Genomic DNA, 18,680 nt, shown 5'->3' on the forward strand with positions numbered 1-18,680 from the left:
GCTTCAACTCAAGAAATTTAAGCTTCATCTGATTCTGCATGTACTTAGGGTAATACTTTTCCAGAAATAACTTCTTAAATCTCTCCCAAGAAACTTGCTGAGTTGCTTCCATAGCTTTTACTGATTCCCACCAATAGATGACTTCGCCCTTCAAGAAGTAAGTAGCATATGGCGTCTTCTGATCGTCTCCTAACTGTACCAACTCAAAAGCTCTTTCCATTTCCTTAATCCATGTGTTAGCTATTACTGTATTAGTGGTATCAGGAAATGCAGGTGGATTCACATTCTGAAAAGCCTTGAAAGTGACAATTTGTCGAGGTGGTACTGGTGGTTGGTGTGGTTCACGGTTATCTTGGTTTTTAATTCGTTGTTGAAGAGTTAGTTGTTGTTGAGCTATAGCATTGGTTTTCTATTGTAAAGTTTCGAGTAATCGAATAATATTTGGGTCTGTGGTAGATGTGGTTGTTGGGTTCTTCTTTTTGGGAGGCATGATCCTGAAATAAGAGTTATGTCAAAACAGATATGAGTGATGAAATAATTCGAGGGTATCGCATGGCATTCTTATTTACATATGAGGTCAAGTTTCAAATTAAACAGATATGGTGATACATATGAAGGCGTAGAATAACAGTTGAGAGCAAATGGAATGATAGTGCATAATATTTGAAATTTAAAGGTCACAATACATAGGATTAGGACAAAGTCTGATTCTAGGAACAACATGCTTATTTAAAGGAAACAACTGGGAATTCTATGAAGTCTGATAGTACAACAACATGAAAAGGTAAATAATGGAAAGAACTAAGGCTCCACTCCATCAGAATGGGGCTTGGTAGTCTTCTCCTCACGAAGCATCTTCACAATACTCTGGAGCTCATCTGCCACCATCTGGATGACATACTGGCTGGTGCGGTCTCGGTGTGATGGCATCTCCTCAAGCTTAGTGTTGATGTACTGAACCAAAGTCTCAAGTCTCGCAGTCATCTGCTCCTTGGGCTTCCCTTCATAGTTTCCGCTGTCCGGGTACACGTTCTTCAGTCTGTCTATCAGTTGGTCATACTTGCCCTGAAATATGTCAAACTCGCGCCTCAACTCAGCATACACAGAGAAAGCAATAGTGTCGTCCGACCCAGAGGGTGTCGAGGAATGCGCCCTTTGTTGACAAAGCAATAAGAGGAGTATTAATAATAAATTTACTTAACCTACTCTCTCGCATATTATCTACAACCTATACATATATCCTATAACCTATTTGGGCTGTCCAGGGACTCTAAACCGCTGCTCTGATACCAAAACCTGTCACACCCCCAACTTAACAAACAAAATAAATATAACTATTACAATATTTAGAAGAAAGTAAACATAACCGAATCCAAGATCTTACAGTTTAGGGTTTGGAACAGCCCAACACTACAATCTATTACAACTAATTTTAATATCGAGTCCTCATACAAAACTATCTCTTCTTCTACCTGAGCTCGGACATACGCATCAGCGTCACAGGTCTTACGTGCTATCTGCTTGAATCTAACCATAGTTGCTAGCTGTAATATCAGGGTAAAGCAAGGAGTGAGCCAAATGCTCAATAAGTGCTAGACAATACGATACAAAACATAAATCGAGATATATATTAAAGAATGACAATGTGAAGACTTAACCAATAATAACAAGAGATAAAACTTTGGGTGATGGCATCATTTTCTTGTATCAAAAAAATTTTAAAATCATATCTTAATCAAAATCATTTTATGACGCTACGGATTACAGCCGGTGATCAGCCACGAAGTAATCCCGAACCTCGCTAGGTTCTAAAACATTAATGGGATCCCTAGGAAACTTTTAGGCCTACAATATAAGTGTGGAAAGGACTCGCGTCTCAGTCCAGATCTACTATTCAAAGAAAACATTTATCCCCTTTGGGACTGAAAATCTACATTTTAATCATTTCAAAAACTGATGCCGATTTATAACAAAATCTCTTAAGTAGTAAACATTTTTATCAAGGGATTATAGATCACCTTGAAACACTGGAAATATGTCACAAAATCTCAAGGCCATGATCCACTAGACTTTACTCTATTAGGGTAACTGAAAGGTTTCCATATACAAGAACTTGGACAAGGAAATTTAGCAAGTCTATTGGATATTATGAAAGAGTAATGCCAAACTAGGCTTAAAGCATTGGTTTTCGACAAGGTACAAGTGCTAGAACATCAAGAAGATAAGCTTCATGAATACTAAGGGTGTTAGGGTATGAAGAAATGATCTTTAGCTCAAGGTATATCAGGATTGTCAAACTTTAGGGTAAGAAAGAGGGGTATCAATCAATTATGGACAACTTTGATGAATATCTGGCTTTTAGGTATCAAGGTAAAGTTTCTATAGGGGTTCAAGCATTAGGGTGAGACATCAATACTTTAGGAATCATTAGCATGTTAATCAAGAGGATCAATCAAGTATTATAACAACTCTTTATTTTATCATGGCATTCTAATTACTTTAATATACTAATGTGATAAGACCTCTGATCTACTTGCAATACGTACTTGAGGGTTCATGGAATATCTATATAATTCAAAGATAGACGTAAGAATCGCTTGTTTCAAGTATATCAAAATGACTCAGGATAATCGCATTAATAAATATATGAACTAATTGTTACACATTTGCCGTGAATATGAAGACAGGTTGAATCACTTGCCTTGAGAAAGGCTGGTCTGGTCTGGCTGGTAGGAGTAACTGGAAGTTTCACTCGACCTTTATGGCAAGTTTACCCTCGTCTCGAGATCCTACACAATTAATAATAACCTCATTATATTATACTCTCACCAACTCAACCTATTTACAACACAAATGGCACTTAGGCCTATATGCACGCAATTTATACTCACCTTATAAATATAATTGTACACATAGCCACATATACTCACATATCATATTTTAATACCAAATAATATCACATACACCATAATGCAACACTAGGCTTGGATGATCTCGATCCCCAACTTAAGTCACCTGGTCGCTAAACTAGACAAAGTTCCCAAATTTTGGCTTTCTTGCTCAATGTTCCTTTACTTAACTATCCAAAACCTATTGACCCTCACTTGGGCCTTTAATTCTAATGGCTTTATAATATCTTTCAACCATAGTGGTCAACCTAGATCTCACTCCTAAGTGTTCTAAAACTATGTGATAAGTAAAAGTGCTTACTGAAGTAAATTTCAGAATGACATCTATGGTTTCTTGAGTGCATTAGACACTCTTAAACTACAAGTTTACCTCCAAACCTTCTACACTAGACTCTTCTGACCATAAGGCATCTCCTAAACTTGATGTTGCTCAAGGGCCTAGCTTGGACCTCCTTGGGCCTAAGCTTAAAGTCCAGGGTTCCCCTATTTTTCTGGGCAGAAAACGCCCTGACTTGAACTAACTTGTGACACATGGTTCTAACTCATATCTTATGAACTATGGCTGGAAAAACTCCTCTGACACTCCCTCTAACTAAGGCCCAACAGGGCCTACCCATTACATGGTCAAAACTTCCTATTTCTTAGTTGCAACAAAACTGTCCCCTGCTGGACAGATTTTGTGATTTCACTTGTGCACCTAACCAACCGACTTATAAACCTCCAACAAACACCTAAAACCTTTTATATACTCCTAGTGCTAGCTTCTGGTGGTTTGGGCCTCAAAGTTCACAACAAATGCTCATTCAAAACTTTTACCATAAACTAGTGCATCAAATCTGGAAAAATGCAAACACCAACTAATCCCTTTCCACCTTAACTCCCACTTAATAACCAAGCACCCAACTCTTTCCAAAGCAAACCTAGTGTCTTAATGTCCTAAAATAGTGCGCCTCAATAGAAGGGGAGATCATCCATGCCCAAGAATTAACACATGCAACTAAAAAAAATATAACATGCAACTCATGGAAAACACATAACAAGATTTCGGCTAGGCATAAAGTTTAAATGCTTACAAATTCGGCTTGCACCTATTACTCATCCTTAATAATCATGAAATATAACTTCTTTTAACTATTAATAAGAAATTTATCATGGAAACAATCTATTTTAAGCACACATTTTTCAAATTTATAGATTATTAGACATAACAACATGATTTCAAAAAGAGTAGCATGCAAAACATGGTTGATCATCATTTTAATGTCTTAAAACTAGCATGCATGGCTAAACATAAATATATAATGATATTTCAGTAGCATGCAAAGGATTTTAAAGCATGATATCTCCATAAAATACTTAGTTAGCACATATATATAATATATCTCATAGAGAGCTCTTTAATTCACAAGAATCAAGAGTTTCTCTTTGGAGATCACATAAGAACTACACATGCATCCATGGAACTTCAACTTCCAAGTCACAAAACTCTTGGAAAGTATATAAGATGAATGTAGGTAGAAGATTTACACTTGGGAAGATGAAGAATGAAATGAAAAATGGAAGGGGGTGGGGGATTGATGCTTCGGTCGAGAGCAATGGTGGGAGGGGATGAGAGAAAAATTATGGTGTGTTGGAGTGTGGAATGAGTGGAATGACTTCTCCCACTTTGCTTTTTGTTTTATGCTTTTTGGTTGACAAAATAATGAGTGGAAGTGAGAACTTACAAAAATGTCCTTTAGCTAAAGTTAGGCCATTTTGCATGCAAGGCTAATGTAGTAATTTGGTAATTAACAAATGAGTTAGTGGGGTTGGAAAAGTCTTATTTGCCCTTTGAGAGAATAGAAGGGTGATTTGCATGCAAGGTCTCTTATGTAATTTGATAATTATAACAAATAAAATTTGTAAAGATTCATTTTTATAAAATAAAATACACGTTCAAAAATTATAAAATTTATACCATAAAATAACTTGGATTTTTAGAAATTTTATAAAATCATTTTTGAAATTTGTGAACAAAATAACTTTCAAAAGAAAATTTCTCCAAGGTTTAGAATATTCCTTATAAATCAAAAATAAGGGAAATAAATAAACTCTTGCTTTGAAAAATCATATACTACATAAAGCAAATTTAAAATGCAGAAATTTTTCATTCACACAAGGTACAACCATTAAGTATATTCACTTACGGCTTTAATGTCACACAAAATCCACAGATAATATTACATAAAATGCCGGTTGTAACACTCCTTCCAACACTACATTGGGTCACTGATTTGCAATTTTTAGCAATATGCCCCACTTTGTCGCAACTAAAACAAGTGACTCCTTGGGTCTCAGACTTGCACTCAGTGGAATAATGACCCTTCTGTCCATACTTAAAATAATTGACATTTTCTTTGCACTGACCACTGTGCTTCTTTCCGCAGGTCTTGCAGTCGATCACTGGCTTGTTAAACTTTGTTGGGGTAGAACTAACTGAGGTAGTACTGGGTCTAGACTGGGGAAAATTCTGTCTCTAGAACTTCTATCCTTATTCTTTCCAAACCGGCGTTGAAACTTCTGACTTACTCCTCCTGGTTCTGACCTAGCAGGTCCACCTTCAAACTTCCTTTTCTTCTCACCCTGCTCCTTAACAGCTAACCTCTGATCACTTTCTATCACAAAGGCAGCCTGAACTACCGAAGTATACGTCTTGAGTTGTAAGGCTACAACTCCACTTCTTATCTATGGCTTCAACCCTTCTTGAAACCGTTTTGCTCGCTAAGCTTCCGAGCTTACATACTCTGGTGCTATACGGGCCAACTCCGTAAACTTAGCTTTATACTCTGTGACACTTCTGCCTCCTTGCTTCAACTCCAAAAACTCCACCTCCATCTGACTCTGGAGACAACCCGGAAAGTCTTTTTTCCGAGAACAGTTCTGTAAATCGAGTCCCTGGAATATGACCTTCTCCTTCTAATGCCCGCGTAGACTCCCACCAATAATTTGAATAATTCTTCAAAAAATAATTAGCATAATCAGTTTTTAAATCCCCACTCACCTTGGTGAGTGCAAACTCCTTCTCCATTTCCTTTAACCATATCCTGACAACAATAGGATCCACTTCACCTTTAAATTCTGGGGGTTTCACTGCCTGGAAAGACTTAAAACTGACAACTAGGTTTGTCCCCCTCATCTCATGCTGTTGTTGGATCTGCAGTTGCTGCTGCTGGATTTGCTGTTGTTGATGTATGAGCTGTTGTTGTTGATGCTGGAGTTATTGTTGCTGTTGCTGGAATTGCTGTTGCTGTTGGGCCAGCTGAATAGACTGCTGATGCAACAAATCTATCAATCCACTCATGGAGGGATCCCCGACAGATCCATTATTGGGTTGAGAATTCTTCTTTAGTGGCATTCTCCTGAAACATAACAGTCATATATAAGAAAATGGATTGCTCCAAACAGTTTATACATATGTATCAGGAGAGTGTTGCCACCAAGACATAATTCTCATCCTCAGTTTAATTGGATCCATCCTGAGTGAATGATCATAATCTAGAAATGCAAGCAACAGAAGAAATAATAATAGTACCAACAATAATAACAACGCACAAGTATAGATAAAAACTGAACAACAAAATAAAGCAGCTACTATACAATAACCAACAGAAATCCAACTGATACAACTGAAATCCAACTGAAAAGAATCCATCCAACTATACAACAAAACTGGCGGTCATAACAGCCTTTGCCTACAATAAACCATCATAAGATAATGTACATATATATAGAAAACAACTACAGAACTCCTGGAAGCCAACTCTAAGCTCTGTATCCCTCTGCTGCAACCCTGGTTTAACCAATGCCACTACCACCAATAGAACCTAACACAAACACCAACAGTTCACCAGGTCTTGGTACTAAATGGCTCTGAGCTCTGAGCTAATAAAACGGTTAATGGATCTAGCCCTCTCAACAGCAGTATGGGTCAAAGATCGCACATGGGCCTGCATATCGGGTGAAGGGGCAGGGATGCCCTTGAAAGGTCCAACTAGTATCTGGTCAAGCTGTGCAGCCAGCCCTGGACTTTGCTCTCTAATGAAAGATCTATCCACCACTTGCTGAACATGGTAGGGAATCGGCGAAGAGGTACCACTAGGGGAAAAGGAAAGAACCGGAGGTCTCGACGAGGAAAAACTAGGACCACAACCGGGAGGAAAATCCATAAAAGCAGACAAAGACCTACGTACCCAGCGAGGACGGGCATATGTCCAGGAATATCCCTCGGTACAAATGAAGGAACTGGTGGAGGAGGCAAAGGAGTCTCCTCAGCTATAATGTCCATGGTCCTCTCGGAGTCAGAGCTATTCGAGTCTAATGGGTTCTCCCGGGATGGAGAACTAGAGATCATAATAGGCCACTGCCAACAGAATAAATATACAGAAGGACACAATAAGGTCAAGGAAGTTCTATCAAAATATTAATAGATGCCAGGGTAACACCGTCCGAACCCTCGACTAACTCTTAGGGTTTGCTCCTCTATATGAGTTGCTGACTCACACCTTAAGACACAATTCTATACCTTTTTAACTCAATCCCTAACCTGAATTAGGGACTTAAACCTGTAGCTCTGATATCAACTGTGACGACCTTAACCCCGGGGTCAGGAGTTGACGTCACCAAACATAATTACTAGAAATATAAACAACAGGATAATTATTAAAATATACTAACTCGACCCCGAACCAAGATCTGATCCAGGTTCAAGTATGATCCAGGCTACACATTATTATAAAGCATTTATACAAAAGTATGACACACACTAACTTATTCAACAACTCATCAGACCGCACATGGTCTGATACTAACTACCTCTGAGGAGCTGGGTCCTGAATGGGCTGAGACACGATTCTGCCAAGGTTTGATCGGCCTTCTAGGCATCTGCGATATATATATATATCGCTCAGCAGTACCAACATATGAATATCAAGATAAAAACAGTAATGTAAACAGTTATAGGAACATAACTATAATCAACATGAAATCCGTAATCTGTAAATCATTTCGAACAACAGTATATAAAGAGCAACTGAGAAAACTGGATATCACTGACTAGCATATTTTCAACAAAACAAACGTAGTAGTGTGCTGTGTAGATACAAGAGTCCAATTTTAGCATGCTATTCATATTTATAAATCCACTGTACCAATTACTTATACCCTTACGAGAATCACAAATCCAAATCAGATACGTAACAGATATGTGAAGACAACTGATCAGGCTATCAAAACCAGACGGCTCCAACCGCCATCCCATTTACCTGCTCCGGAACTCAAAGACTAGTTAGGTCTCTTACCTGCTTGACTAATCGGTTATTAATTGTGCGCAACCGAATTAGCCTCTTACGCCACCTCAATAGGCCTATTATGGCCCAATATATCCCATATATGATCATTTTATCCAGTTTTCAAAATCACTTGCACCTATCTCGTTTCAAAACCATTCATTTTAACAACACACGTAGAAAATCTAGTTCAAAAATTAGTTCATTAGAGATATGTACCTTTCAGAGTTACTTTTCCCCAAAACAAGTTTAAAACAATGATTTATAACTACAAGGGATACGTAACTTAAAACATTCATGTTTCATTAGGAGATTACAACATTAGCTATTCAAATATACTGAACCATAAAAGAATGGTCAGGGTACTTGCCTTGCAACGCTTTCAGAAACCCTAAGTAGCTTTTACGCTGACTTCGGTCCTGGAAAAACTCGACTGAGATCTACAATAACTGAATACCCTAATCAGTTATACCGACATGCTTGATATCCTCGAACCTTAATAGACCAAACCTATAACCCGACTCGTATAATAGTTATACACGTAATCACATAATCTGTATTCACATAAGGTTAAAACATTTCGTAATATTTAGTACGTTTCTCGTATTTAAAATAAATTTTTGGAAAATTTTGGCAGCAACTCTTTTGTTTATAAGCCTACCCGTCGATTACAATCGACGTCCAAATTTCACAACAAGTCACAATTCACAACTCACAACTCAATATAAATTCCCCAAAACATTGATATAAATAATCGGTTACGCGAATTATTTTGTTTATTTATAAAATTTAGGACTCAGAATAAATTCATCACCGCCCACCGTCTGCTCGTAAAAAGTCATCGCGGTACGGCGGCAAAATTTATTGGTGCCCGAATTTTTCGGGTTTCCAAATAAATTCCGCCGATTAATATAATTTCCCGCAACGAAATCTTTTATTTCACAAAAAATATTCAAATAAATTTTCTGCAGAAAAACAATTAAAATTGTTATAATATTCTAATATGAGATCTGCAAAACAGGAAAGGAACAACATCACAGAACCGAACATCACCCCAACTGAACACACAACCGCGTGCAACCCAAGCGCCACCACCCCCCACCGGAATCGGGGAAGGGCGGCGATGGGAGATAAGGAAAAGAAGGCAACCAGAAGCTCTATTTTCACACACATATATACACGCAAGTGTATACATATATATACATAAACAGGAGCTAAATTGAGGTAATTATCGAGAACAAGCCGGAGGAATCGAGCCCAAACGGCGGCAACCACCGAGAAGCAAAAGAAGGGAAAGAAACCGAGAGGAAAAGAAAAAGAAACAGTGGAGAACAGTCGAGAGAGACTGGAAATAGAGTGAGAGATTGATGTTAATTCAAATGACTCACCTCTCCTCCCACTCAATTGCACGACACGTGTCCAGAATAAATGGATACATGTCGTTTTATTTTTATTCTGACTGACTGCAAGCCACACACGTCGTCTTAATCTATCTTTAATGGTATAAATCGTGAATAAAATTGTAATCAAAACATTATCAAAATAATCATAAAATTTTATAAATATCCCAAATTTAATAACTACATAAATTTCGAACTTTTAAAATAATTTTTGAAGTGCACTTTATACCCGCTTTTAATAATTAAACAAAACAACGCGCAGGTGAAATTAATACCGAAAATTTCAAAAATAATTTTAAAATTCTGAATATATTATAAAATTAATAAAATATGAGTTTCGTGATTTTTGAAGAATTCTAGAATTTACAAGTAAATCCAGTCAGAAAATCATATAAAGAGAAATAATTAGTAAAATATTGATTTCTCAATTTTATAAAATCCTAAAAATAATTACTGAAATTATAAAATTATAAAACCAATTTTAGAGACAATCCAAATATTTATGGAATTAAAACTGTAGTAAAATTACTTTTAAAAACGAGACAAAACCATATAACTCAATAATAAATCACATAATACAACCTATATACCAATAGACCACAGATGAATAATAAAAACAATATACCGCTTCCAAAACCAATACACATATTTTATTTAATTAATTATTCAATTATCACACTTTAAAATAATAGAAAATATACAAGTCGTTATACTTTTCCTCCAGTTGCAAGGCTTGAGGCTATCAGAATTTTTCTGGCCTATGCTGCTCATATGAAATTCAAGGTTCTCCAAATGGATATGAGGAGTGCTTTTCTAAATGGTGAACTTGATGAGGAAGTTTATGTTGAACAACCTCCAGTGTTCATTGATTTAAAATATCCAAACCATGTTTATAAGTTGGATAAAGCACTCTATGGACTAAAGTAAGCTTCAAGAGCCTGGTATGAAACACTTGCTCAATTTCTAATGGAAAGTGGTTTCAAAAGAGGTACCATTTATAAAACTCTATTTTATGAGTACCATGGTAAGGACTTGTTGTTAGTTCAGATATATGTTAATGATATCATTTTCAGCTCTATTAATGATAAACTTTGTGAGAGGTTTTCCAAGATAATGCAGTCTAAATATCAAATAAGCATGATGGGAGAATTTAGTTATTTTCTGGGATTACAAGTCAAGCAGGCTGAAGAAGGGATCTTCATTAATCAAGCAAAATATACCAGAAATTTACTTAAAAGATTTGGGATGCAAGATAGTTCAACTACAACAACTCCCATGGCAACTGCAACCAAGTTAGATTTAAATATTATTTCATAAATAGATATAACTAACTATAGAGGTATGTTTGGCTCACTCATATATTTGACTGCTAGTAGACCTAGTATTAGGTATGCTACTTGTCTGTGTGCAAGGTTCCAAGCTAATCCAACAGAACCACATCTGTTAGATGTAAAAAGAATTTTTAAATATCTCAAAGGCACCATAAATATTGGACTGTGGTATCCTAGAGATTCAGATTTTAAGCTAATTGGATATTTAGATGCTGATTTTGCAGGATGCAAAATAGACAGGAAAAAAACTTCAGGAAGCTGCCAATTTCTTGGTGGTAGATTGGTTTCTTGGTTTAGCAAGAAGTAAAAGTCAATTTCCACTTCAACTATAGAAACTGAGTACATGGCTGCAGGAAGTTGTTGCGCACAAATCTTTGGATGAAGAATCAGTTACTGGATTATGAGTTATAGTATTCTAAAATTCCTATATTTTTTGATAATAAAAGTGATATTGCAATGACAGGAAATCCAGTACATTATTCTATGACAAAATACATCAGCATAAGGTACCATTTCATAAGGGAACATGTAATAGAAGGTATAGTGGAAATGCAGTTTGTGCTTACAGATCAGCAATTAGCAGATATCTTCACCAAACCACTTTGTGAATCCACATTTATAAGATTGTTGAATGAATTGGGAATGATCTCAAGACAGTTCTCATATTCTGATGAATAAATTGTGTTCTATAATAGGAAAATGAGTTTAGAGTGTGGTATATTTTTCTATATATCAGTATTTCTTAAATTCTGATAACTATGTTAAACACTGATGCCATGTATTCATGCTATTTATTACTTGAAATTCAAATAGAGTGTTAAATCATGATATTTTACTCTACAGTAGTTGCATGATAAACTCTGATAATATAGTTAAACTACTGATATCAGTCAAAATTATATACTGACTGATAAACTCTGACAGTAGTTGATTAAATACTGATAATGGTCAAACTCTGATAGACTATTAAACTATGATGATTTTTGAATTTATTCAGAGTATATTAAAGTCAGTAATTTAATTAAATTACTAGATGTATTTTAGTGGATGATTTTATGCAAATAATTAGAAGTACATAGTTAGTGGCGTGTGTTCAGGAAAAACGATTGAGTAATTACAACACATTACTTTCTGTAACTGTGAACGTCTTTACTGCTCCTTATTATCTGTTCCATGATTGTTTTTTTTTGTGCAATAACATTTTGCCACGTGTCCCACTAATGTGAACCGTTTGTGAGTAATAGAGTACAGAGTTAAACAAAATCAAATTTTTGGTTTTAACATATCACTTTATCCTTAATCAAACTCTTTTCACTCTCTCACTTCTTCTTCTCTCTTGCTTAAAATCTGATACCCTAATTAGTTTTTGACTTTTTCTCACATAATTCAAGATGACTACACCAGTTGCAAGCAAACTTTTCATCTACAGTGGATCCAAATTTGTGACAAATAACTATGCTAGTTTTCTTGAATAAACTAATATAAATCCTGATTTTTATATCTTTCAGGATTTATTAGCTTCGAGTGAAGTGGGATATGCACTTACAAATTCCTTTATGGTTTTTGGGACTCAAGTTCTTACTTTTTAAATAACTGGAGTGTTTGATGATAGTGCCTCAGTGGTGGAACTCCAAGTATCACTTTTGAGTACGATAGAGAAACCATGATTGTGACTCCTGTAATATTTAGGAGTGCTCTTCAAATTCTTATCCATAATTCTTATGATGGCTCTGTAGATGATGATGAGATGAGGAGATTTCTCACTCGGATTAGGTATGACAAAGAATTGAAGAATTTGGGATAGCTCAAGAGGCGTGGGCTAAGGAAAGAATGGAATTTCTTCTTTGATACTATCACCAGGGCATTCAACAATAATTGCACAAATTTTGATGCCCAACCTATGATGTCTCAGCAAATTGGATATTCTCTAATTCACTATAAGAATTATAATTTTGGTAGAATTTTTTTATGTTTCATAGGTGATAGAATAAAGGCTGATCCTAACACTATATATTATGCTAGATTTTGTTAGTTTATTTTCAATTTTTATTTTCCTAATGTCTCTATTCATGCTAGTGAGATCATATCAGTTTTTAAACTGACTAAAAGAGATTTCTCTGATCTCATTAATAAGGATAAATAAATAAATGATTTACCCGCTCTTAGGTTACCTCTAGTTGCAAGGAACTTGCTCATTGCAAGGTTGCCTGAGACCTATGGTCTGTAAAATCTGCAAAGTGCTAAGCTACAGGAAATAACTAATGAGAACCCCTTGTAGCTAACCCCAGCACTACCACAGAACTACAAATACAAACACCGATCGAAACACAAACCACTTCAGGTGTCTCCCAAAAGGCATGTTGTAAAAATAAAGAAATTAGCAAAGAGTGATGCTCCTTAAGAATCAAGACTTTGGGCTTCCCAGAAACCACCATCAATAAAAGCTGATGTAGTAAAGGATAGATCTACGGCACAGGCTTCTCATTCTTCTCAATATTTAGAATTTTTTAGGAGAAAGCTTGTGTTAGCTGAGTCAGAATTAGATGACGAGGACAATGCTCTCTTGTCATCCAAATTTCAAAAATTAAATACTGATTCTGCTCAAGCTTCAGTTCTTCTACCAACTGCACAAGGCACAACAAATTCTGATGATATAAATGTTGATACTCTAATCCCTAGACCAAGGAAAAGGAAGTTGGTGTTAAATGACATTTATATCCACTTAGAACGCTTTGTAAAGGCTCGAATTGGTATTTTGTACTCAAGTTATTTGTGTATTTGATGTGTTTTTGTAGTGTTTTGCATTTCAGGTCATAATCGGGAGAAGGAATGGTTTTACAATGTTGTTATGCTACAAGAGTGTTAAAATAGAGCCTCGGATTATTGCGTGAAGAAACCAGCAAAAGAAAGCAAAGAAAATAAATTTTTCCAGAGACACAGGGCGGCCGCGCTCAGTTTGCAGTTTGTCAGGGAGGCCGCGCCGCTTCACAGAGCGGCCGCGCCAGGTCGGTTTTTCATAATCCTGTTGCTACTAGAATATTGATCTGCTGGACTTCTGGGTTGTTTTAGGCTGGTATTTAAAGACATATTAAAGACGTTTTCATAACAGAGACTAAGGAGAAGACGGAGAGAAGACCTAGGAGCACAAATACAACGAAGGAGAAGAAAAGCTTATTTTCCTTGTGATTCTTTAATTGAGTTGTAATCTTGGATGCTTGTTTTCTTATTTGTTGAACCGATTACTCTTGATTACATACTTTAATTATTTATTCAGTTTATAAAGTCTTAGTTTATTATACCATGCTTTCATCGGAACCCACAGTGATGATGAGTTCGGTTAGGAACTAATCATTATCATGGGATTCTAGCGGATTTACTTATGGATTTCAATAGTTAACTTGTTTCGATATCATAGTGTGTGGTGATTGTATGATATCCTAGTATTGGTTGTGCTTAATCATCCTATGAGCGTCGCAAACTTATAAGATAGCATGTTAATCTCTATTGAAACGGAAGTGAATATAGGGGTTTATAACTTGCCATGCTAGCATAGGTTCATGAATTTGTTATGTATGATTCGTAGGTAATTTTAACCATCTTACTTGCCCTATGTAAGAACGATAGATAACTTGCACATTAAACTTTTATGTTGTCAAATTCTATAGACATATAGGGTCTCAATATAATTGGTGTCTATTCAGCTTTTATCTCTTTTATAGATGTCTGGTAGTAGGGTATTTGTATAATGAAAGTTGGTGTTTACTAGTTTCGTGTTATCTAATTAGTTGTCATCACCATTGCATGCTAAGGTTATGAACAATGACTTTGAATGAAGTATTAATGAAGTTAGAATCCCATGTTTGTCTAATATAAGTAATTCAACCTCAATTCTCTTAGTTAGTCTTAGTTAGTATAATCTCTCAGTTTAATCAAAACCCAAATTGTTATTTGTCTTAGCATTGAACGATAGTCATATCATTGTTGCGTAAGTGCATAGATTGAAGTTAACCTAAACCAGTCTCTGTGGGAATGAACTAGAAAGAATTCAATATTACTTGCGAAAGCGTATACTTGTATATAAATTTAGCGCGTGTTTTTGTCCTAACAAGTTTTTGGTGCCGCTGCCGGGGACTCGGTGTTAATTTTTATTTTATGTGCTTGACATCAGTGGTCGTTAAAGTTCACTGACTCAGATATTTTACTTACTTGTTTGCTTGTTGCTTTTTCAGGTACTCTAGAGAGCGTTTATGCTAACGCGTTCTCGATCTCAAAAGAGAACACTAGATAAAGCAGAGGAAGAAGTTACAGAAGTAGTAGAATAAGTTCTTGTTGAGGAGAAAGTAGAAGAAGAAGTCTTAGTTGAGAAAGTTGCAGAAGAAGCTATCGTTGCAATGGGGGAACCAGTAGCAAATCTGAAAGCTTTGATGGACTACTCTCAACCGAAGATTAATGATATTCAGTCTAGCATTGTTAGAACAGTCATCGCGACTAACACTTTTGAAATCGAAGCTATCACAATTCAGATGGTGCAGAACTCAGTCCAGTTTGGGGGTCTTCAAATGGAAGATCCCAACATGTATATTATATTTTTCATCGAGATTTGCGACACTTTCAAATTCAACAATATTTTTGAAGATGTTGTTAAACTAAGGCTTTTCCCATTCTCTCTGAGGGATAAAGCTAAGTGTTGGTTACATTCTCTACCACCAGGCTCTATTACTACTTGGGAAGATCTTGCTCAAAAGTTTCTTACTAAATTCTTCCCTATGGAAAAGACAACTGCAATCAGAAACGCTCTTACTCAATTTGCGCAGCAATCAGGAGAGTCTTTATGTGAAGCTTGAGACCGTTATAGGGAGATGCTTAGAAATTGTCCTCATCATGGAATGCCTGACTGGATGATTATCAATTGCTTTTATAATGGCTTGGGAGCACAGTCTAGATCCATGCTTGATGCAGCATCAGGTGGAGCCTTATGGGCTAAGAGCTACGATGAAGCTTATGAGTTGACTGAACTGATGGCTGCTAATGAATACCAGAACCCTTCTCAGAGACTACCTCAAGGCAAGGTAGCAGGAATTCTGGAGGTGGATACAGCTACTGCTATAGCTGCTCAGCTTAAGGATTTAACGATGAAGGTGGATTCTTTGGCTAATTATGGAGTTAATCAGATCACTAGTGTTTGTGAGCTTTGTGCTGGTGTGTATGAGACAGAGAAGTGTGTTATTTCTGGTGAATCAGCTCAGTTCGTGAACAATTTTCAGAGGTCACAGCTACCGGTTCCAGCCACCTATCATCCCAACAACAGCAATCATCCTAACTTCAGCTGGAGCAATACTCAGAATACGGTACAACAGCCTTATCAGTAGTATGCAGCAAAGCAATTCAACCCTCCTGGTTTTCAGCAACTGCAATATGCACCAAGACAACAACTCCAACTTAACAATCTAATGAAAAATCTGAATTGGAGGATTTGAGGTTCATGTGCAAGAGCCAAGCGGTTTCTATTAAGACCTTGGAAGATCAAATTGGGCAGATTACCAATGCCTTGTTGAATCGACAACCTGATACTTTCCCTAGTGACACAGAAGTTCCAGGAAAGAAGGAAGCAAAAGAGCAGGTTAAGGCAATTACATTGAGGTCTGGGAAGGTTGTGAATCCCGACAAATCTTAAATTCCAGATGATGAAGCTATGGCTGAGTAAGATGTGCAGAAGGAAGCATATGTGGAACCAAGGAAGAAAACTGTGGAACACACTCCTCCTGAGGATAATACAGGGGAGAAATAAGTCTATCCTCTACCTCCTTTTCCTAAGAGGCTGCAGAAGCAAAAGTTGGATAAGTAATTTACTAAAATTCTGGAGGTGTTCAAAAAACTTCATATCAATATACCTTTCGCTGAAACTCTTGAACAGATGCCTAGCTATGCGAAGTTTATGAAATATATTCTCTCTCAGAAAGTGAAGCTCGACTACTTAGAGACGGTTGCTCTTATGGAGGAATGCAGTGTTGTGCTGCAATAGAAGTTGCCTCTGAAGCTTAAAGATCCTGGAAGCTTCACTTTTCCTTACACTATCGGAAACTTGTCATTCGACAAGTGTTTATGTGATTTGGGAGCTAGCATCAATCTGATGCCTTTGTCTTTCTTCAAGAAGTTGGATTTACCTGATCCAAAGCCTACATATATATGTCCTTACAGTTGGACGATCGTTCTATTACATATCCATGAGGCATTATGGATGATGTCTTGGTCAGGGTGGACAAACTTATCTTTCCTGCTGATTTTGTAGTTCTTGATTTCGAGGAGGATAAAAAGATTCCCATAATCTTGGGAAGACCATTATTTATTACTGGCCGAACCTTGATTGACGTGCAGAAGGGTGAGCTCACTATGCAAGTACTGGATCAGGATATAACTTTCAGTATTTTCAATGCCATGAAATTCCCTACTGATAATAAGGAGTGCTTAAAAGTGGAATTGGTTGATTCTGTGGTTACTTCAGAACTTGATAAATTGCTAAGGTCTGTTGTCTTAGAGAAAGCCTTGTTGGGAAATTCAGATAGTGAAGATGATGAAGGTGATGAGAAGTTGCAGTATTTGAATGCTTCTCCTTGGAATGTCAGAACTCAAAAATGTTGAGGGGCGTCTCAAGCCATCTATTGAGGAAGCTCCTAAACTCGAGCTTAAACCTTTTTCTGGACACTTGGGGTATGCATTTTTAGGTGATGCATCTACTTTTCCTGTTATTATTGCATCTGACCTTTCAGGTAGTGATGAGGAAAAGCTCTTGAGGATTTTGAGAGGGTTCAAATTGGCAATTGGATGGACTTAGCAGATATCAAGGGAATCAGCCCTTCTTATTGCATGTATAAAATTCTGCTAGAGGAAGGAAGTAAGCCGACTGTTGAGCAACAGAGAAGGCTAAATCCGATCATGAAGGAGGTCGTGAAGAAGGAAATTCTCAAATGGCTAGATGCAGGGATCATCTATCCTATTTCTGAAAGTTCTTGGGTGAGCCCAGTTCAGTGTGTGCCGAAGAAAGGAGGCATCTCCGTGGTTGCTAATGAAAAGAATGAGCTCATTCCTACTCGAACAATCATGGGGTGGAGAGTTTGCATGGATTATAGGATGCTGAACAAGGATACGAGGAATGATCACTTCCCTCTTTCCTTTATTGATCAGATGCTTGATAGGTTGGCTGGGCATGAGTACTATTATCTTCAGGATGGTTATTCGGGTTATAATCAGATTTGCATCGCTCCAGAAGATCAGGAAAAAACTACCTTCACTTGTCCGTTTGGTACTTTTGCCTTCAGAAGAGTTTCTTTTGGGTTGTGTGGTGCACCTGCCACATTTCAGAGATGTATGATGAACATTTTCTCTGACATGATTGGTCAGAATGTGGAGGTGTTCATGGATGATTTTTTTGTGTTTGGAGATTCTTTTGATGAATGCTTGCAAAATCTTGGCGCAGTTCTTAAAAGGTGTGTTGAGACCAATTTGGTTCTCAACTGGTAGAAATGTCACTTTATGGTGCAACAGGGCATCATTCTTGGGCACAAGGTCTCTAGTAAAGGTCTTGAGGTGGACAAATCCAAGGTGGGGGTCATTGAAAACCTTTCTCCACCAATTTCTGTTTAAGGGGATTCACAGTTTTCTTGGTCATGCGGGTTTCTATTGGCGGTTCATCAACGACTTCTCTAAAATATCTAAACT

General features: G+C 36.9%; 1 non-coding gene across 1 annotated transcript; it reads right to left on the reverse strand.

Moving 5' to 3' along the window:
* Positions 1 to 15,745: 15,745 nt before the first annotated feature.
* LOC141669014 (small nucleolar RNA R71) lies at positions 15,746 to 15,852 on the reverse strand. The gene has a single exon (XR_012553316.1). It is a non-coding gene; the product is annotated as a small nucleolar RNA R71 (small nucleolar RNA).
* Between the last annotated feature and the right edge of the window lie 2,828 nt (positions 15,853 to 18,680).

The sequence above is a fragment of the Apium graveolens genome, chromosome 6, assembly GCF_009905375.1.
Source record: "Apium graveolens cultivar Ventura chromosome 6, ASM990537v1, whole genome shotgun sequence".
NCBI lineage: Eukaryota > Viridiplantae > Streptophyta > Magnoliopsida > Apiales > Apiaceae > Apium > Apium graveolens.